General features: G+C 38.6%; 1 long non-coding RNA gene across 1 annotated transcript in view; it reads left to right on the top strand.

Annotated features, from left to right (window-relative positions):
- The window catches only part of LOC121676842, a 54,557-nt gene that overhangs the window by 17,411 nt on the left and 14,666 nt on the right, over positions 1-22,480 (top strand). Inside the window, exons 3-4 of the long non-coding RNA XR_006020626.1 lie at positions 7,550-7,610; positions 16,565-16,618. This is a non-coding gene — a long non-coding RNA (uncharacterized LOC121676842). The remainder of the gene's footprint in view (positions 1-7,549; positions 7,611-16,564; positions 16,619-22,480) is intronic.

Here is a 22,480-nt window from a genome sequence, read left to right as displayed (position 1 = left end):
AATTCCATCCTGACCCACTGTCTGTGATATATCATTTAAAAACATTTACTTTTTGAAAAAAATACTTTGTGAGATCCTGATATGAATAAAGTAAGACCTGGTGAAAAAAATAAATACATGTGTTTAAAGTATCATCATCCAGGAATCTGCATCTGAAACAAAGGTGTTTCAAATGCAGAAGAGGAAAAAATAGTCAAGAAGGGAATCCTTTCCTTGTATCAGTGCCTCAGACAGGAAACCAGGACGGGCGACTCATAAAAACGGGTCAGATGGGCTGGAAATAGTGATTCATCTTTCAGTTACTTATCAATCTATAAAAATTAGTGTCAGAAGGATATCAGGCTGTGAAATAAACTTAACCTAAAAAACCATAATTATGAGAGACCTCAATCATAAGAGTGATAATCATGAATGAGTTATAAGATCCGTGGAGACAGCTTTTCGTATGGGCAGAAAGAGAGTTTTGAGAAAATGCCTGAAGAGTTAGTCAAGCCAATTCTCAATTTGAAAATTCAAGTGTCAGAAGATATTAGGGGGTTGGAGGAGAAGGGGTGGTACGATGCATGGAGATATATATAGATACATATATATATATATACACACACATTCACCAGCTCTGATATCTGCGATAGGGCTCTCAGACAGTGCCCCAGAAAATGCTTTTCTCCAGTTCCTCAGCTGCTCCCAGATCTACTTGAGTGTTCCCCACTCCATACCTTCTAGACAGTGCTTTGAGGCTGCTTAGGACAATGACCAGCCAAATTTTGTTTAAAAAATTATATATTTATATATTTTCCACCAGTCAGACATGGCTGGCACCTCAAGATCAGAAAGACTTCTGCATTTCTAGAGCTAACTCCTGGTCTAACCACCACCCAAACTTCCAAACAAGGGCTGCTGAGGAAGCAGAAGCAAGTGTTTGTGTTCCTTTGTCTCATTACTTTTTATTCTTTTCTCCTGATGGATCACAAATAGATAAGGAACTGCAGTTGAGAGGCTGTTTACCAGCAGCTGAGGAAGAAGATGGGGAACAAATTACTGAAAAAAACCAACAAAAAAATGGAGGAAAAATTTATAATGTCATTTATGAGTAAAACCAATGATGAGTAAAATTCATTTCTCTTTACTATTGAAAATGTAATTTCTTCTGCTTTTGAAAAGTATAAAATAGTTACTTGCTTTCCCTTTACTTTCTGAACTCTCAAACTATCATCTTATTCTTTTCTCTTCCCTTTCCTTTTTACCATTTTTAGAAATTAATAATTCAAGTTGATTTCAAGTTTTTCATCAACTTTCAATTTATTCAAGTAAAAAATTTTGATTAAAATGTTTCATTCACATCTGTGCTATTTTATAAACAGAAAGATTTGATATGACAACCTTAGGGTTTGCTACAGATTAGCTTCAACCCAAAATTCCATATTGTCAGTGACATATAAATTCTCCATTGCACTGAAATATTAGCTCAGCTGGTGTAGGTTGTAGTATTCTTATTGACTTCATAGGTACCTCTTGAACAATGTATGGTGACAATGATGACAACTCAAATCTCACACTTGGAAGTAAATTGCCTTAATCCGTATTAAGGTGCTAATTATTTGATTTCTGAAGATGGCAATTAAGTACAGCTTCGAGGATTTCTGCGTCAGCTGCAGGTAAACATTCTTCAAAAACTCACCACAGCTCATCAGAAAAAATCTCCTTGGTGATATTGCATGCTCTGTTGCAGAACAGATGTGTCTCACCATTATAAATCAATATATAAAATGAAATTAAATGGGGTGTTTGTCTTTGAAACGAATGCATTTTAAAAGCAAAAGAAAAAAAATCCTTTGTAGGTGTAATCTAAAACTCAAAATGTTCAAAGAAAAAAAGGATTGAGTTGAGTGTTTCAAAACTTTTTAATCAATACAAATCTCTGCACTCTTCCTAATACACTGACTAGCATTTATGCTTTTCATGCAATGATCTGAATAATGACATTTCTTAGTGTCAAATAATCTGTCCAATAGTACTTCAAAAAGAAAACACCACATCCCACTCCATTATGAATGTTTTAAAATATTGATTAATTTATGGGTTTTGTTCAGGAGGTTGAGGAGGTTAAAGAAGAAAAATTAAAGTACAGACAATTTATTAGGAAAGCACAATAAGAAATTGAATGAATTTTACTAACTACTAGATACTATTGCCTACAAAAATGATATAAGGAAAAAAAGCCTTGGCTTTATGACCTTTATCAGTATAAGTAAATCTCTGAATGAAATCTCTGCAATGAAATTATGCAAGAATACCAGTTGAAGACATATTGTAAAACTATCTTGACTGTGATGCTGGAACAATTTGGTGTCCGACATGTGTACACATCTAGCTATTAAACTTTTGATTTTCAGGAGACAAGAGTAATTAGAAGTAAAATACACCTTAACAAATGATCTAGCCTTTTGTCTTCCTCCGAGGACAGCGCCTCAAGGGTTCCTCACTGATGGCTTATACTTGATGTTGTTGTACATGACTATTTTATCATAGAATGTCAAAGGATTATCAGCCTTTCTCTCTCTTTCTCTCTCCACCCCTGCACTTTTATTGCAACAGATATTGTAGGGTTTTAGGTAGTGCAGACCGTGTGGGACAAATAAAACAGGAACAGAGAGGTGAAGATATAGGGAGAAAGCAAATCTGTGTGTGTGATTCTGCTCATGGAAGAGATTCTCAGCAGCTGCGAGTGGTGAGAGAGGATCTATATTCCAACACTTACTGTGATTTCCACCTTAATTTCAAGCTCTTGGATGAAAATGAGTATCTTTAATCACATTTAGCAACTGAAAATTTAAGTATAAATCCACCAACGTAAAAATTCTTTTTGAAATCTGAGCACTCAGCTTTTTACTCTCTTATATGAAAGTTTAATTTCAATTATTTTGATTCAAATGTAATATTTTCAAAAAGAGAAAAGGAGAACAATTAGCTGCATCCCCCAAGGCATACTCAGTAGTTAATTTGAAAACAAAGCCACCCAGCATGAGTGATCAAGTGATTAGTTATCTCATCAAAACCCACAATACAAGGAGATTATTCCAGTCTTTAATTAGAAGAGTAATGAAGAAGTCAAGCCAACAAAGTATTTAACTCATCCCATTTAATCAGTTCCTTGGAATTAAACAAAAATCTCACTTTCAGTCTGGCAGTTTAAGACATGCAAAGGCACCAACTGTCCAAAGAAAGCACCCAAATAATGTACATTTAATTTAGCAGTCAAGAAAGATAGCAGTTTTACAAATCTTCATTTGTATTGTTTCATCTCCTTTCTCCTGTTTGTGAGGTTCTTGTGAGTGGTAGGATCAGGTTTTTAAAATATCATTCTGCATAGTCCTACATTTTGCATTTGGAAAAGGTTTGTGGGCAGAACAAAACTCCTATCACCCACCTCTTCCTCATCTGTCCCTTGAGGCCTGAGGTGCATCATTTGAGAAGAGAATAGATGCTGTAGGCAGAAGTGTTTGGCTCAGCAGATCTGGATCAGCCCTGCTTTGCCATTTGGCCACCCTTTGACAATCTTTCAGCTGCCACAGTGTCAGGTCAACAGCCATAAAACAGGGATAATGTTCAGGGTTTTGCTCCGATCAAGTAGGAGCAAAATCTTAGAACAGGTCTCACACCACCTATGCTGAAACTCATCAAAAGGTGAATATTTTCAAATAAAATCAGAAGGCAACCCAACAGAGCTCTGAGACTGAGGTGCTGGCCTGGATATACAGGCATGAATAATAATAATATCACAGTGGAAGTCCACATGCTATGCAACTTGCCTGGCAAGGTATGTAGGCAGTTTGGAAGGATCTGGGTGTGACTGAGGTGGTTAAACCTCCCTGTGCATTAAATCTGTGGGGATTTACCCCAAATTACATAGACTGTGTCCATACTTGCTCATAAAACAGTGTGAGGACTTGGGCTCAAGCACTGATCTGTGATTATATAATTCACCAGCTTTTAACCCTGGCTTATAATAGGCACCAGTGAGCACTTTCTGGGATAATAAGGAAGCATCAGTGGACTGTGATCCCCAAAAAAACCCAACATGGTGACTATTACCATGTATTTGAAGGAAGACCTAAATCACTCTGAAAGTAAATTGAGTTTATGCCACAGGCTTCAGGGGAAGAGCAAAGACCTTGTGGTAATTAATTTTCCTGTGTTCATTTTTTAAATGAGTTTATACTGAATTATCTGTATTGATCAGGAGACTTTTCTTACCTGATGATAAAAAGGCAGTAAATTCTCACGTTTGCATACTCTCCCTCCACTTTCCTCTACATTTTTTGCTAGGAATATTTGTGGCATATTTCAGAACTGATCCCAAATCTCAAACCAGCCCCTGGAACTAAGAGACCATAAATTGTTGGTTAGCCTTGAGGCTCTCAGATGGCAGACTCTATATGAGGGCAAATCCTCACGACTGTATGTTTTCCTTCTAATGAGGTGTGCTCTGCCAAGCTCTCTGATACAATGGATCAAGCTCCCTGCATCACTGAAGCTCCACAAACTTACATGCCTACACTAAATTTGCTCCACCAAAAAGTATTTTACTTTTAATATAGGAATGAGGTTCTTGCTAGTGCTACGTTAAGTGAAACTGAACTGGATCAGGTAAAAAGTAGGTTGTGAATAATAGAAACACTCTTTCTTTTTTAGTAGTTGTTGGATGAAATAAAAAGCACAGCGTGAACAGTATCTGACCTGGTGACTTGCATTGGAATGGGAAGAATCATCTCTTTGGGCAAATGAAAAAGGAAAAAAAAATCTAACAAAAAAGGACAGTTTTAGAAGAAAAAGTTAAGAAATTAAGAACTAGGACAGTCAGTGGCTCTGCCTCAGCTGAAGTATGGTCTCTAATGACTCCAGTGACACATAATCAATTTATGAGCTTTGTTGTATTACATTTGCAGACAACGCAGATGCCATCATTTCCATGTCCCCTGAGAATGGGCAGTATTAAATTATATTCACTCAAGAGTGCAAATGCCAGCAAAATTTGGCTACCCTAATTCATACAAAATTAATTCCTGCGTAGTTCTACTCAGATATTTTGCCTACCCAATAGTTGTCTCTCATAATGACTTTTTTTTGCAATCTTTGAGAAGCCTGTTGAAATACTGATGTGATCAGAACTGCAAAATCAGATTTTGGAGCCTTTCAAATTCTCTTTCTTTTGAATGACTTTCAGTGGTCCATGCCAGCTTTCAAACTAAATTTCTTAATACTCTCAGAAATCACAGGTTAAAGGGATTTGTAAACAGGGATTTGCTTTTTCACAGCCCAAATCTACCTCCATAACTGAGATTCAGCTATTTTATGCTTACCCCAGTAATACCTCAGCTGATTTCAATTAAATTCAGAATATATTGGAATGGGAGAGTGTGCATTCTGCTTTGTCATAGAGAAGCCCAGGCATAAATAAGTAATTAGAGAACTATAAGCATTTGATGCTGTATTTTCATATTTAGTGAAAACCTGTATTTTTAAAGAATTCCAGGAAGCTGTAGGTTTCAAGATTTCATCAACCAAGATGGCCAAGTACCATTTTCACAGATAATGGAGTGTAAGTGTCTAAATTCCTGATCAATACTCCACTGTCACTCATTTCTATTCCTGATAAGTCACATGTTGTTAACTGTCTCTTTCCTTAACAGAATTTATAGTAAGAGATTAGGATTTATGTGGTATTAAAGGATAAATAAACCTTTGTCAGCAACAGCTGGTGGTAAATAACCTACAACTATCTGTGGATTACTGAGACAGCAGAAGTTGTCTTCAGGTCTTTCAGATCTTCTATAAATATTAAGGTTGAACTACACTGAGAGAGGAATGGAAAACTTCTAATCATGAAGAACGCAGCATTTATTATTTTGGCAACTATTTCATAATACATAAAATGCATATAAAGTACTTATACGTATATAATTATGCCTATAAAATGTATAATACTTCATATGGGATAATTTGTATTATAATATTGTTTAATAATAATAAACACTATAAAGCAGGATGGGGAAAAACCTTACACATGTTTCAAAAGCAGAGAGATTTGGATGACTTGGACTTGAATATTTGTGCATATGTTGTTTGGGAAGCAGGGGTTGTGATTGCCCTCAAATTATATAGAATTCTGATGAATGCAAAAAATCTAATTATGAATGATTAATATTCAAGCAGGAGATTACTCATGTTTCCCAGATAAACCATTACTGACTTTTCTGTGGCAGAGGGTTAGGACCTAGAGGAAGGAATTCTGGGTTTAATAACATCTTAAAAATTACCATCATTTGCAAGTCATTACATACCTGCAGACAGTAATAAACAATACTGGAAAAGATGTTTGCATCCAAGCACCTTAAGAACATTGCTCTTCCATTCAAGCCAAAAGTTTAATTTAAAGACTCTAGAAATCTAGTAAAATTTCACAGTTCTCTTTCATGTTCCTATTTGGGAAATTGAGTTCCAAATTCTCAATCTTAATGCAGGTATACAAGAAAAACAGTCTCTTACTTTTTGAGCAGATGGGAGCCTAAGACTAACCTCAATTTCTATTAAACTTATCAACTTCTCACATTTGATAGAAATTTGCAGTATTACAAAATCAGTATCTGGTTAAAACCACAGTTCAACTGAATAATGATAAACGAATTTGGCTGACATGTTTTGTGCAATGGCAATATGGCAGAGGTCTGGCTCAAGGGGCCAATTTTAAGTGTACAAACTGTCCAGGAGGAATCACTGTGGTGGAATATGGGCTTAATCTAGTGATGGTGAAGAAGAAATATACTATGCTCAAGTCCTGGTGTCAAAAGTCAGTGGCATTAATGAGATTTACTCATACACAAACCAAATTTCCAGAAAAGGGAAAGACTATTGCACAGATCAGCCAGTGCAAGACATGGCTCCTCAGTTGGCACTAACTATTCTGAAGCATTAAACCAGGTAGGCGTTTGACTTCTTGTGAGCCCCAGAACAAAGCACCTCTTGGAAGGCACTCTCTGAGCACAGGCGTCTGGCCACCGCAATGCTCGTGATCCACAGGTGAGCTCAGGGTTCTCTTGTACTCAGAGGAGTCTCGCTGAACTCTGACTTAGCAAAGTCAAGAGGTGGAAGTCAGCCTCTTCATTTTGAAAAATTGGCCCCATAGGTTTTTATTCATATTTTAAGATCTACACAACTCTTTGAAGAAAGAAGAGGTGAGAAGGGCAGAAAACCTTCTTTTTTCTAAAGGGTTCTTGTACTTATATCCAAGACTACAATGGAAAAGATGAGAGATAGGATGCATCTGACTGATAAAGCTCTTCCTTTCCTTTAGATGTCTTCCAAGTCATGTAAAAACGAGACCCACCAATTCTTAAATCTTGGGGACACCTTTTGAACTTGTGGTTTTCAGATCATGAACTCTTAAAGAAGAAGTGTTGCAACTAAGCTGAACATTATATTTTGGTGATGTCTCTCTATCCTCCTTTGACCACAGCTGATAATGTGAATATATTTCTATTCTCTTCTGTAGCGGTGCAAGTGGCTGTGACCACCCTGACCCCCGAAGACACAACAGAAACCAACCTCCAGTGGTAAGGCACCAATGTTTAACAATACACTCCTGGTTAGGGTGAGAACCCATCATCCCCCCAGTTTAGTGATTTGTGTATTTCAAGATGATTCGTTAATGTTTTCCCCTCCCTGTTTTATGTATGAAGTTGTAAATATTCATTTCCCTCAGTTAACTATGTATTAGTTCTAGAAAGTTCTGTACTCCTCGACATCCCATTGGCTACTTCCCTTGTTCCCCCCTATGTGTTGTTCCCATTGGTTCCTTTGGCTTCAACCCCGCCTCCTTCCCTTTGTCCCATTGGCTGTATCCCTTATCCCTGCCTTTCCATCCTTCAGTATAAAATCCCTGGACCCACAGATATTTTTGGCTTTGTCCCCAGTCCCTTCACATCAATAAACCTTCAGTAGAACTTAGGAGGAGTCCCCTCTCTCCTTCTTTACCTCCACCTGCACACCTGACAGCTAGCCCAGGAGTAGCTCCCTTGGGTGAGGAGCTCACTCTCTCCTACTTTTTGTGTGTGTGAAGCTGCCTGAATCACAGGGTGCAGCCAGACATCTGGGCTTCTTTTGTTTTCCTGGCTAGCGTGCCCTCACTTATCCTGTTCTTGAAACTATCTTTCCAGGGGGTTTTTTGGTTTATTTTTTAGTTAACATGGAATATTTAAATGCCTTGTTTTCGCCAGTTACTTACCGTGTTTTATGGACCTGCTTATAAACGTTATACGATGAATAGCAAAAATGCGTGCAATTTTCTCTCAGGATCCTCCAATCAATGCTACAACAAGCCAATCACAGTGACTGCCTCTGACGTATCTAATGACTCTTCTTCCTGAGAGCAAGCAGAAAAGCCCCATTTCTGTGGTGGAGAAACCCCATCACACCCTCAGTGATCAGCAGACATACCCTCAGTTGCCCTCTAAACATATCCACTGTGAGAGTGGCTTTCTTAAAAGCATCCATTTCTCCATCTTTCACTGGGATAGAAAATATGTACATAAATCAGCTTGGAGTCAGTTTCCAATCACGCTTTTTGTCCTTCCTGTTTGTTTATTTTTATAAGAATGGACCTGTGTGCTGAAGGAATCTCACAGGGCTTGGTACAAGATCTGCTACCTAAAGTCTTTTTATTGAAATCTATAGCAATAGATTTTATAGGTGCCTATAGGGAAAAAGAAACTATTACTTCAGACTTTTTGGATGTGGCCTTTACCCTCATACATTTTTGCAGGGATTTATGTGTCTCAGATTTTAAAGAGTAATGAATAGACTTTGTTGTTCGTAATCAGACTTTCTTATTTTAAAAGACAGAAACTATAAATTCTACTTTACAAATGCAGAGGACATGATTCCTTTCTTTAGAGACAAAATATATGTGTATATTCAACGGGAGAAGAGAGAGAAGGGTCAGAAAAATATTAAAGTGACATGGTCTATGGATTTAGAGAATGAAATGAGATTCTGTTGAAACTTAACAAGTGAAAATGCCAAGTTGCACTTGACTTTCCAAAATGCTAAATTGCAATCTTAGAATCAAGTTTCTCAAGTTCCCAGTCTCCTTCACAAGCTGATTTCCCTTCATGGATTGTTGTCCCTGGATACATTATGTCTGAGGCAGTGTGCTGTGAAAATACCAATTACAAGGTGTTGTTGGACTTCTCTGTTGGAAATACGAAATTTTTAGTGGAAGATGCTTACTTTAAGATAGTTGAATGAACAATCGGACTTCCTTTACAAAAGTGAACTGCCCACCCTGATACTGAAGGACTTCTGGAAAGGAAGACTCCTAGGACTGACATTTCATATGTCAGGCTGAATTTAGGCAAGAGGATTTATGCAGGCCACAGCCAAGAGAACATCTTCCATATTCTACACTTTTATGATGACATTATCTTCATTATGCATCTAACTGCTGCTGTTGTTGCTGGTGTTGTTTGGAATGATTTAGAATTTTATTTCATAAAACAGGGTATGACCTGTCCAACAGCTTTTACCTTTATCCACATGTGGGAGGATCAATACACAGTCCAGCCAAACTCTCCAGGCAACAATGGCAGGTTGCAGTCGTAATGGTGGGAAATGGGATTGCTTCCCATAACTGCAGATTAGTACATTTTGCAGTAGATATGGGATTTTACATAGTAAAAGCCTCTGGATATTAAGAAGCCCAATGGGATAAAATTTGGAACCACATTGCAGACATCTTGTGCACTTCCCTGCTTTAATGGAATCACAATTTCACCTGTTCTGAACAAAGGTGGTTTTAACTTAGCTGCACAACAAGGCAGAGTTCTCATCACTCTGGCATAACAAAGTGCCAATGAGATTTAAGTTCTTACTCCATTTTCCTTGTTAGAGATGTTCAATTTTATGTATGCTTCACTAATTAAATGTTTCTCAAACTACTTAACAGATTTATTCATGCCATTCGTACAACTGAACATTGTTTTGGTTTCTTTTAAGAAGTGCTGAAAGTAAGAACAATGCTCAGATAATCCTGCTGGTCTTCAAATTAGCATATTTAATATATATAATTGTATCACCCTCATGGTGAAATGGGTGCACAGAGATCGACTAAATCAGAAGAAGAAACCAAAACCCCTCAAACATTAATTTGTGTTTTCTCAGCATTCCTACAGGACTTTGGTCAAGTGTCTTCTTGTTTTGGTTTATATTTTAAATGAAAACGATTACAATTTTGAATAAGAAAATGTGGCTACAGTGTTTTCTAAATGAAATGTTGCATTTGAAGTAGTGGTTCATTATGCAGCAAAAAGTCCTAAGGCTGGGAAGAAATGTTAGTGGTGTATTTGAATTTGCATTTTAGCTTAAAGCCTGAATAAGAAATATTTTCTCTGCTTTTCTAAAAGAGGTAGAGTGAAGGTAATGATTTCCACTTGAATAAAAAGTATGTACAATAGCTAAAGAACTAGTTTAATATTAAACTTCTGGTGCAATTAATTACTTAGGGCTGAATCCAGAGTAAAGACTTTGGTCCCTAAAATCTGTGAATTGGAGCATCAAACTCTTGAATGCCTGGCCCTCACAGTGAAACCCAGGATGCTCTCTTAGGCATTCAGGTTTTTCACACAGTGTTTTAAAAGACTTGAGCTAGGGGTTATGGAATTGCAACCTGGCCGGCACAACCTCATGGGGAGCTGAGCAACAGGGAATACAAAGGGCAGGGTAGGTGTGTAAATTTCCTTTTACTTGCAATAGCAGATAATTATTATTTTCTGTCTTCCACAAACCTCCCCTCGCTCTCCTGGCTTAACAACAGCTGCACACTGCAGCCTGCCTTATACTAGAGCTGCCTTTTGGGTGGACAGCTCATAGCTCAAGAACTGCAGGTATCTCAAAGGTTTTCACTCTTTCTGCACATACCCGGACATGAAAGGTTAATAAGGTTTTCTGCCAGAGCTTCCAAGTCATTTCTGGCTTAGGTGACTTAATTACTGCAGATCCCATGTCATTTTTGGTCCTGAATTTTCATTGTTTAGCTCTTTCAGCTGCAGATAAAATTATTTTTTAATAGCACTTAATGAAGAGTTCCTGATTCAAACACAGAATTAAGAGAGTTGTAAGACTTCCACAGCTTTTTAATTAAGAGGAAAAAACTTACACTAGCTGTGGGCTACAGCTGTAATGTTGGTTTTTGGTTGTGCCCATGTTAGAACAGAACTGAGTCATGTTGGATCAGTCTGGAGATTCACAGTTGGGTTGCTTTGGGAGGGAGAAAGTGTACATTACTAGCAGGAGTAAGTCTGTAGGAGGCTGTTAACTACAGACAAAAATCTCTGTGAATAACAATTAATTAGCACCTTGGAAGCAGAAGGGGTACCTTAGGTAGCAGTGGCTAGAAAGTGAGGATTTGGTCATGGTTCTTGTCTGGAATTTTGAAGATTTCAGGTTAGTCCTTGTTCCTGTCCCTGCCTCCAAGATGCAAATTAAACCACTGTTTTCTTCACGCTCCATTTCCTCTTCTTTATAATAACTCTTTGTCCACTGCTTGCTTGTTCTGGCTTTTTTTTTTCTGTCTCTCACAAACTATTTTTCCAGCAAACTATGGTTACCTGTTACAATTATTTAATTGGTTCTGCTACAATTAAGTAAATAATCTTTGGACACTGGTTTTACTTTCAAACACTGTCCTCACAAAAAGATTGCTACTTTGTACCAGAAAGAAATGCATGCTGGACAGAAATTGAGTGCTGAGTGTCATTAGACTTATTTTTGAAGGGAATTCTTTTTTTCATATTTTATAACATGATAATTGATTCATCTGTGTGGAACCACTTTTGGGTGTTACAAGGTCCACAGAGTCAGATGTAACACCAAACACTATTCTTTGTAATGGGCATAGTTCAGCACTGTATTACAAACAGATTTACAGGGTTTTTTTCGTGTTCATCATGACTGAGATATAAAAGATTAATAATTACAAGTGCTGAAAAAAAAGGATAGTTATGCAAATTTTAACCTTGTGTTCCTGGAGGGAAAAACCTTTCCTAACTAAGCACTTTAACAGAAGACAAACAAGGCATTTTCAAAAAGGTCCAGCTAACAGCCTCATCAAATAATTCTGATACCTTCATTATTGCTAGTCAGTCCCTCCAGAAAGACAATCTCTTCTGTTTTACACAGTACTGAGTCTTTATAGTTGAAACTTTCCTTCCAATATGATTGTTAATAATAAGGGATCATTGGCATATATTTTAATGAAGTCAATAGACTGTATTCTAACTAAACATCTCCATGGACTCTGGCCTCCACTGCTGGATTTTTATTCTGATGGCTGTGGATAAAACCCTCATTGGAAGGACTGAGTCCAAAGCTGTCATTAATGTGTTATCACATGGGGTCAGGCTTAGCAATGAGAGCTAACTCTCCCTGAGAGCAGGAGCTCATTTTGTATTAACTTTCACAATATGGACAAAATCCATCTTTCAAAACATTCAGCAGACATCCAGTGTTCCTACCCAGACTTACTCCTTTCGGAATTTTTTTTTGCCTGTGTGTGCTGCTTAGATGTGTTTTGCTTAAATGGGAATTTTACAACTGAGAGGACAGAGTAAGATGACTTAATTGCATTTCTGAAATGGCAGATTCTGTTCTACAGCAGCTCTATCATCCTTGCACAGGTTTTTTAAAAATGAACCATATTACAAATTCAAATTCAGTACTGTACCACAGTTTATTCTCCTCTTATTATTCCTCTATAAAATGAGTTATTCGTAACTATTTTTAGCAAATTTAATCCTTAGTAGGTTTATCAGTGAAGTTGACCCAAATCCATAGATGCTATTTCATGTGAAGACCTCATAATAATACCTCCACCTTCTTGCAATTAAAGTCTGCAGTACTTACCTAAATACTGACTTTAAAAAGGAAGAATCACCTGTGGTCTGTGATTCCACTTCAGAATTTCCTTTGGGGTGTTTTATTTAAATCTGCAGGAGAACAGCTCAGCATGCACAGGGTCACAGCAATGTTGACCTCCTGATTGAGGGCAGGAATAGTAGAGAAAATTCTCTGTAAGTCTGGCAAAAACAGAGTTCTTCAGCAGAAAGATTAGTCTTTTGTCCTCACTCTTTTAGGTCTTTGGCTAGAAAGATTATGGTCTCTCTCCGGCTGGCTAAAAAAAAAGTGTGAGAGTAAGAACTTGAGGTACTGTGAAAATAATGGCCTTAGAAAGTAATTTTTGTACTGGTGGGCTGAGACAGACTAAACTCCAGCAGGATGAGCACAAGCCACCTCTGAGCTGGAAAGGAGTTACTCACACCGGTGTGCTCCTGGTCAAGAGAAGATTCTGGCTGTCTTTGCCTCCTGCTCTCTGTGATCCATGGCAGGGTGGGGACTTCCAGGGAACCAGCTCAACGAGGAAGCTCTTCATTTGGAGCTGGATTGCAGCCTGACAGGCCAGATCCTCGATGTCCCTGAACTCTGAGATTCGGGGAGTTCCTCTGTGTTTTTGCAGTGATCTGCTAAAATCAGGCACTAACATCTCAGTCTGCAATCCTGCATCTTTCTCACAGTCCTGAAAATATGGTTGATTCATTTAAAATATTTGTACTAAATACAGAGCAGAGGTCTCAGAAAATCAGGTGCACTCTGCGTATTTCAGAACGTCATCAACCCAGGATTTGGTCTCTTAACCACCTCTTTTGATTTAAGACTTCATTTTGCCATTGTTTTCCTAATCACCGTACTGTTTTTCAGCCTGTTTAACAAAAGCAACAGAAAGGCTAGAAGTTTTGATATTTGAAATTAATTTAAAATAGGACGAGTTTAGCTGTCCCTCCCTGCCAACGATACTTTCAGTTCTCCATTTCATCATTTTTAATAAAATACGTGCACATTACATCGAGTTATGAAAGGCATTATGAAGAATCCTTGTATTATTCCTCTATAATACAAAAAAAAAACCTGAAAAAAAAGCCAGCCAAACTTGCAGGCAAGAAGAACTAGAATTGCAAGCTATTTAGACCATGCATTTTACACTGAGTATAGGCACATACAGCCTGAGGTGTTGGTTTCATTAATATCTCATTTTCCTATGCGTGCATTTGTCTTGACAGTGCAAATTAATGTTCTAGCAGTGGTGGGTTCTGATGTATGGCAGGAAAAATACAAGCAATCAATACAGCTTATAAATATTGAAATGCTACCATATAGAACAACAGGAAGCACTGGAATAATAAGACCAAGAAAAGAAAGAAGCTTATCAATATACAGTACAAATCCTAATAGTTATCCTGCCTGTGGTTCCTTCTATCATGCAGTGAAATTGGTTCTGAATGGTTGAAGCATTGTGAGATGCAGAGCTCAGCACAGCCCAGACTCAGGGGAAACTGTCTCAACACGGGCACTGTTCACTGCAGGTGCTATGAAATGGTGCTGTCACTGACACAGTGATGCCAGGATGCTCCTTCCCTCTCTCTGTATACTCTGCCAGCCAGGATCAGGTTTTCCTGATCAGAAAAGAAGTTTGTATTCACTCCTGGATCAACACATTGGCATTAGTTCATATCTTGTTCCTTTCTCCAGGTTTTTCTGCCTTTGTCGCTCCCTTTCTTCACCCCAGTCTGTTCCCAGATAAACTGTACAAAGTTCTTCCCTGTGAGGATGGTGAGGCCCTGGCACAGGTTGCCCAGAGAAGCTGTGGCTGTGCTATCACTGGATGGAGCTCCAAGCAACCTGGTCTGGTGAAAGGTGTCCCTGTCCACAGAATTATAGAATCATAGAATGTTAAAGGGTTGGAAGAGACCTTAAAGATCATTTAGTCCCAATTCCACTGCCATGTTCAGGGACACCTTCCACCAGACCTGGTTTCTCAAGGCCTTATCCAACCTGGCCTTGAACACTGGCAGGGTTGGGGCATCCATGGCAGGGGGATTGGAATGAGATGATCTTTAAGGTCCCTTCCAACCCAAACCATTCTGAGATTCTGTGGTTCTGTGAAACAACCTGTCCTAACTACTTTTGTCCCCATTGCTACTTCCACACCCACATCTGGTATTTCTGGGATGGTTACCTTGCTCAGCTGATCTTGCATGGTGTAACTAACATGGTTACTTAGATTTTCCTATAAGGCTTTATTCCTAGAAAGGTCCCAAATACTCCCCTCCCATTATCTATGGAGTTTGCCCATTTACTGACATAACTTCCTCTCTCACCTCCTTTTAAATGCTCTCACCCTGCACAACCCTTTCTGCAACTTCCTCAACATCTTGTATTACCCTGAGATAATTCTGTATGTCACATCCAGCAATTTCTTTGTCATGTCTAGTAGTTTTCCATGCCCATGTGCCATCCCTGACTATGTGAATAATTTAGGGGAAGCAAACCAGGTTATCCCCGATGAGACAAGAGATGTAGAGCAGCCTGGGAATGGGTCCAAGGGCTGGTGCTGGCACTTTTCTCCAGACACACACACATGATACATTCTGTGCCTCACAAACCTTGGAGCCATGTAACCTTCCACTCACTCTTCTTGCCCTTCCTGAGAAAAGCATCTCTCAAACCCAAAGTCCAGCCCAGGCAGACATTTACAAGTTTCTCAGAAAAGCAGTTCCCAATATGTGAATAGGGAAACCTCTGCTCTGGGCTTAGACGGAGAAGCAAAACCTCATAATTCAAAGAGAAATGTCTGATGAGAAGGCCAGTGAAGAAACAGAAAAAAAGATGCAGTTACATAGTTTCCAGCATTTCTCCTACAGTACATGCAGTAAGAAGTATCTGCTTCCTGCCAGATGCTGATAACCTCGGGTTTAGCCAAAAGTTTCTATTGAAGAATTCCTCTTTTAAGTGATTTGCTGTCAGACTAACTTTATTCTTTGTAACATTATCACAATTTTTTTTTTTTTTTTTTGGGGGGGGGGTTTGGGGTTTTTTTTGAGGAACAGTTGTGAACTTGGGAACTGCAAGCTTGACAACCTGTTTCTCTTTCCAGTGTTCTTTATCTCAAACATGAAAAATGAAAAAGTCTTCAGGCTTTTTGAAAAGCAGGAGGTAAATTTAATGACTGATCATTGACTCTGCAAGATGACTTCTGCATCACTGCTGAGAATTTCCAATCACACAACTGAAAAACTCGCAGCAAAGCTCTGAGCTCCAGCTTCTACAGAACAGATGGTCTGTTGCCAGGAGATGTTGAGGCTTCCTTCTTTGAGATGTAGGTCTGCTGTCACTCGAAAGCAAAGAGATGAGTTGGTGCAGAGCATTTTTCCCTGAGACAGCTTCCCCAAAGGTCTCCCAGAGCTCCCTGTCACTCTCTCTCACAGTGCTCAGCCTGTTGCTGGAGTGGGTGAACAAATGCAGCAGATGAGAATATTGCAGCCATAAACTAGAAACCACTATTTTGGTCTGCACATACTGTCATTTTTTCCAGGAATAATTTGTTTACATTTACATTTATAGGATATTGAAAAATATCAAATAATATATTTCCTAAAGTTACTCTATTCTTCTCCCTTAGAAATAAGCAGTAATTGCACTACCAGCCAGCTTCCAAGGGATGGATGCCAATAATGTAAGCAGCTGTATTTTTACATTTTGTTTAATAAAATTGCTTTTATGTAAAGGTCTGCTATTAAACATTTGATAGCTTTGCACGAAGAAACAAATCTCTGGTATGGAAAGGCAATTATAATTTGAAGAATTATTGCCATAAACTTTAATGTTTTTCAATTTCGATCTATTGTAAGGCAAGAATTTCTCTAGAGCAGTTGTATTCAATGTTCCATCGTAAAAAAGACTAATGGAATAAAAAATACTGGGCGATGGATGGAATTTTATGACAAAATGGCAAAACCCCCTCAAATTTTTCTCTTTGTAGTCATCTCTACCTTTAGTCTTATTAGTTGCCCTGAAAAATATCTCAAAAAGTGCCTCTAAGCCCAAATATTTGTGTACCTGGTTGCATAACTTGCTGATAGAAGCTGAATATCTAAACATTCTTTATGCCTTGGCCTTGCAGCTAATTCATTTTGCCACTGCTGTCCCTAGATTTAAGTGTTTTTAGCTAAACTCTTTTGCTGGACACTGGAGGGAAGTATCACAGGAGGTGATTTACCCTTTTCCTCTGTTTTGGCATTGGACACTCAGGTAAAAGCAGTTCTGTTTCACTCCTAGGTGACTGAGATCAGGGGAAGTCCTATTCTGGATAATTAATTTCATAGAGAATCACACCTTCAATGATCTTGACATCATTAGTGTTGCTCAAGTCTTACACACAGCTGTGATAAGGCAGTGGCTCAGTTAAATCAGTGCGAGTGGGTTTAGATGGGTTTTGGGAAGAAATTCTGTGAGGGTGGTGAGGCCCTGGCACAGGGTGCCCAGAGAGGCTGTGGATTCCAAGTCCCTGGAAGTGTTCTAGGCCAGGTTGGATGGGGCTTGGAGCACCCTGGGACAGTGGAAGGTGTCCTGTGGCAGTGGGGTTGGAACTGTGTGATCTCTATGGTCTGTCCCAACCCAAACCATTCCATGATTATGTGATTTTACAAAAGAGGGAGTGAACATCCTGCAGCTGTGTTACGGAAGGCAGACAGTCCCTGGCTGTTTTGTTCTGCTTAAAAGCTACAAACCACTCGCCCTGGAGACACTGAGGGACAAAGAGCAGCTTGGTGCATGAAATTCCCCAGACTGTGCAAGGTGTTGAGGCACTGCTCCAAACCCAGCAGTGTCCCAGGGATGCAGAATGACTCTGTGCTCATCTCCTGCACAGAGCCCAGCTGTACAGATTTAAAGCTCTGGTGGTAGGGGCTGACTTTGAGGTGTCACACCTCACCTATTTTTGACCTGCTGACAAAAAGAGCAGCTGGTGATTGCACCAAAGAAGCTGCTGGGCTAGAAATCACTATCTCAGACAGCCAAAGGGAGGATTGTTTTCAAAAATCTATTACCGTTACTTAGAAGTTAAAACTAAGTGATCAAAAGACCTCATGTTCCACATCCTTCCAGTGATGGATTGCAGTCCAAAACCTTCCAGTTATAAAGCTTCACTTAAACAGTGGGCTAAAAAGAGGGAAGAAGTGACGAATTTGAAGAGTTCTCCTGGCTCCAGTGATGATAAAATGTCTGATCTGCTGTAATTCATCAGGGCAGTTGAGCACATTCTTATGTTGAAGCTTGCAGGCTGGCACAGTGATTTCAATTGAAGATGCATTTTATTAAATACTCCTAGTTAAGTGCTTTGCTGGCTCCCTGCTTGACACAAATGCCTCTTGAAATGACTGTCAGGGTATTTCTGTAAAAGAAATCAGTGGCTAAAGTCATATAAACTGAAGTCTCCAGGATGCCAAAATAAGATTTAGTGTGACCATGAACATTCTTCTCTTGGGAATTCATCTTCAAGTCCAAAAAAAAAAGTATCTTCATTATAGTTACAAGATCTTATTTTGAAATCAGTATGACCTATCTGTTAAAATATAGGCAAATAAAACAAAAAATAGTAAAATTACATTGTTTAGGAGTTTTGTTAGTTCTGTTATTGTTGGTTTTTGTTTGTTTGCTGGATTTGTTGTCAGTTTTTTTACGTTTGGACCATCACAATAACTCTTCAAATACAAGCCAAAGAGGAGAAATACTATTTTTCTCTTCAGCTGTGCCGAGTTTGAGTAGCTACCCATTTTAGTTACATACGGATGAGTAAATATTTTCAAAAGTTAATTTATCTGAAGAGGATAATTTATTCCAACTACTTGTTAAGAAGTAGAGAGAAAATTTATATTAAAAATGTGTATTAAATGTTAAAAGTGTCATGATGCTTTATGTTGGTGCTGTAAAAAATTGTTTTAAAAATTAAGTTCCATTTAAAATATAAAATAAATGGAAGGGTTAATACAATACAGAATTTGAAATTAAATATTTGATTTGGGAATGAAAAGCAATTTTGAGTTTATTTTAATTAACCTAGGGATGTTTGTTGTAAGCAAGCCCATTCCACTTCGTCTCAAATATGCAAAAAATTCCTTTCCTTGTGTCCTGTACTTGATTTTTACCTCAGGAAAGCCACACTCTGAGCTCTGCAACTGAACACAATGCAGGAGAGCAGGTGCAAATAAGACAAGGAAATAGGCTAGTGATTTGTCTAATAATCCTAAAAGGAGATTAATTTTGGAGGTTAATATAGGTAATGGAGCCTCTAGAAGATCTCATAACAGTGATTATGCTACCTAAGAGCCCAATGGTGAATGAATCTGAGGGGATGCAGTAGAGATTAATGGTTTTTCTGTTGAAAACATGGGGTTGGGTTTAACCGTCTTTTTCCCAGTTTGAAACATAAGCATTTTCAAGGGGATTGGTCACAATGCTTGTGAAGTTTGAAAAGAATGGGCAAACAAAACACCAGGGTAGTGATTATCCAATGTTTTCAGACCTATTTTCCAATACACTTTCCAGAGGGGAAGAGTGCACAGTGCAGGAGGAGTTGGATACTTGCAGGGCTGTTCTGTGTCCCCAAGCCTGGGAGTAGATGACTGAATTGTACAAAGCATTTCGGGTCACTCAGGAGCTCTGCTTCTGATTCCTCTTTTCCAGAATGTGGGCTGATGCTCATAACAGGTGCTAAAGTACTCAGCTGATGACTGACAATGCCTTGTTTCTCTAAATGAACAACCAAATTGACTTTCTTTGGGGAAGCAATGGAAGCTCTTACATTTTACTTTCAGACTTACCTGTTTTTTCCAGATGTAAAATCTTAAACTTGGCACCACAAGTACCCCATTTGGAACTCTCTTGAATTCAGTTAAGCTCAATGAATTTGAGGTATGTTCATGGGTCTGTTTCCCACATATGGCACACTTGTAGGTCAGACGAGGTTACCCAGTTGGAAGGAACTTCATGACTGACATCCCAACATTTTTATGTTTGATGAGTGTGGAAGGATTCATATGGAGGGATCTTGGCCAAGCCAGCTCAGGCAGTGAAATACAACAAGTGAAAAGGAAAGCAGTCTGATCCCTGATTTTCATGGAACTAACAACCCATCGCTGCAGTTCACCTGGGACTTCGTGTGTCAGCACTCCAGAAAACTCAGCATGATTTCATAAAGGAATGTCTGACTGCAGTCCAAGCAGTAATTGGAAGAGATTTGGCTGATGCCCACTCAAAAATGGAGTTTTGGTTCCAAATTATTTGTCTCTAAGCGCAGTAATAAATTTTGAGTTTGAACACATACAGCTTTTTTTTTTTTTTTTCCTAAAGAAGTGACAGCTCTAACAAGGAAATAGCATGAGTATTTTTTGGCTGGCTTGAGTCTCATAATCATTTTCACAAAACATCTCTGCTGTTTTTAAATACTGAAGTTTGGCATTGTATAAGACCTATGATTCTGACCTAGGGACTGTGGTGGTACAGAATCCAGACTAGCTCACTTTTATAAAAAGCTGTGGTAACCTTTAAGAGGCTGTTTGCCATGACCCTGGGGTGGTGATCACCTGCACGCTTTGAGCTGGGGGTCCTCGGCAGGTGGATCCCTTTGCATCTAATTGTGCTCCACAGCCTCAAGTTTTAGTTTAATTCTTTTATTCTCCCTCTCTGCAGCTGACCTGCACACTTGCATTTTGGCTGCTAGCAGGATACAAGACTATATTTCAAGATGCTGGATTGAGTTTAGATAATGATTTTTAGGCCCAGGCAGAATTTGGGGATACATATAACACAGAGCATCAGCTAAGAAGAGGAGCCTGTTCTGCATTGACCATTCAGCCTGCTCACAGTAGCCCTTAAATACTTTTTTTTTTAATTAAAAATATTGCTGTTTATATGCAGCTTTTGGCAGCTTTAATCTGAAGTGCCAGACTCAGCCATAGCATTTTGTAGCGTTCAGTGGAATTGCGTAAAATCCAAATCAATGAAAACTGGCATGGTGTGATACTTGTGGTGTTTAGTAAACAAAGCAGATGAGATTGACCTGACTGAAAGCTGTGATCAGCACAAACACGCTGAATGCAAAATGTGGTGTTGATTTGCAGCACAGCTGAGCTGTATGTGCATTTATCCAGCTACTTTTGCAAGATCTAATAACTAAGTACATGATCCAGTCTCAGGTGTAAAGCCCAGTACCGTGTTTGTAAAGTCTTCACATTTGTCCCCATGTTTAAAAAATGAAAATAAAAATGGAATACATTTATGCACTGAGATCCTCTCAGAAATTACTGCTTTGCTCGAAACTTACTGGATTCCCTGCCCTCCTCTTGCCACTTACAAATTCCCTAAAAACAGGGTAACAGAAAGAATTTTTTAAAATCTAATAAATTGAAGATGGGCTTTTAGCTGGTTTTGGATGGAAAAGCATTACAGCAAAAATCCTGTTAAGTAACCTTGTCAGGCATGGGTATTACAGAGCAAACGCCATCAGATTTATCTGGATTTTCTCTCTCTGTTTCTCTTTTAAGTAAGAAAAAGATGTGGAATGTAGATACAGGAGGGAGCAAATCTTTGGTACAAGAAATACAACATTTGGCTAATTAAATGTCTGTTTGTTTTCCCTGGTATTAAATTCTAATTCTTGTCATTTAGGACAAAACAGCTATGGAAAAGGAAAAGAGGATACAGCCCCAGTTTATGGAGATTGGCAGCCTAACATATCTCCTGCCTTGCAGAGTCCATGGAGGTGTTTATTTCCTCTCCAGAGCTGGGACTAAGGGACTTAATGAAGTGTCTGATAGAGGAAAAACATTAATTGATGTTGCATGGGAAGATAAGTGTCATTATATCAGTTTTATAGGTGGGGACCTGTGGCAGAGTAGCCATGTGTTATGATGAAGTTCCTATATCAGGTCAGTGGAAAGCAGTTTCCCTCACTCCCATCTATAAATCTCTCTGAATTATCCAAATTCTGCTAATGAATGTATTATTAACTAAAATACAACACCAGCTGATTCTCCAGGGCATTTGCTATGAAGTGGCATTTTAGCCCAGATGCACTTGCTAAGCCTGTGAAATTGTCACTTAGTGTAAAAATAAAATTAAATGCTGCCATGAATTCTGAGGAATATATTCCAGACTGTCCTTAAACTAAGGTGGCTAAATATTAGCCCAGCTTGAACTGTTTTCTAATGGGTTTTGTTCTGGATTTTTTTTTTCTTTCTGAAGATCAGATTATCTTTCTTAACATGCCCTCTAAAGCTCTTGCTTAGGTAAATTTTTAACCTGCATACTGGTAATATAGGTAAGAAATGGCATAGGAATAGAATTTGTTTTCTTCTAAAGTTCCAGGAAGGTAACCAAGAGACAAACCCAAGTTCAGGCTGATCCAAAATAAGGCTCAGATGACTTTGGGGAAGATCTGAGCAATGACCTTTAAAACATCTGTGATCTAACACCCCCACAGACTTTTAATCTACGTATTTTCTGAGTGATTTTTTTTTATTATTTTATGTACAAGCAT

This window comes from Corvus kubaryi, unplaced genomic scaffold, assembly GCF_017639235.1.
Source record: "Corvus kubaryi isolate FWS band 111438036 unplaced genomic scaffold, C.kubaryi_AGA036_p1.0 split1-131, whole genome shotgun sequence".
NCBI lineage: Eukaryota > Metazoa > Chordata > Aves > Passeriformes > Corvidae > Corvus > Corvus kubaryi.
Note: the sequence above shows the minus strand (reverse complement) of the source record. Positions and strands in the feature narration are given on the sequence as shown.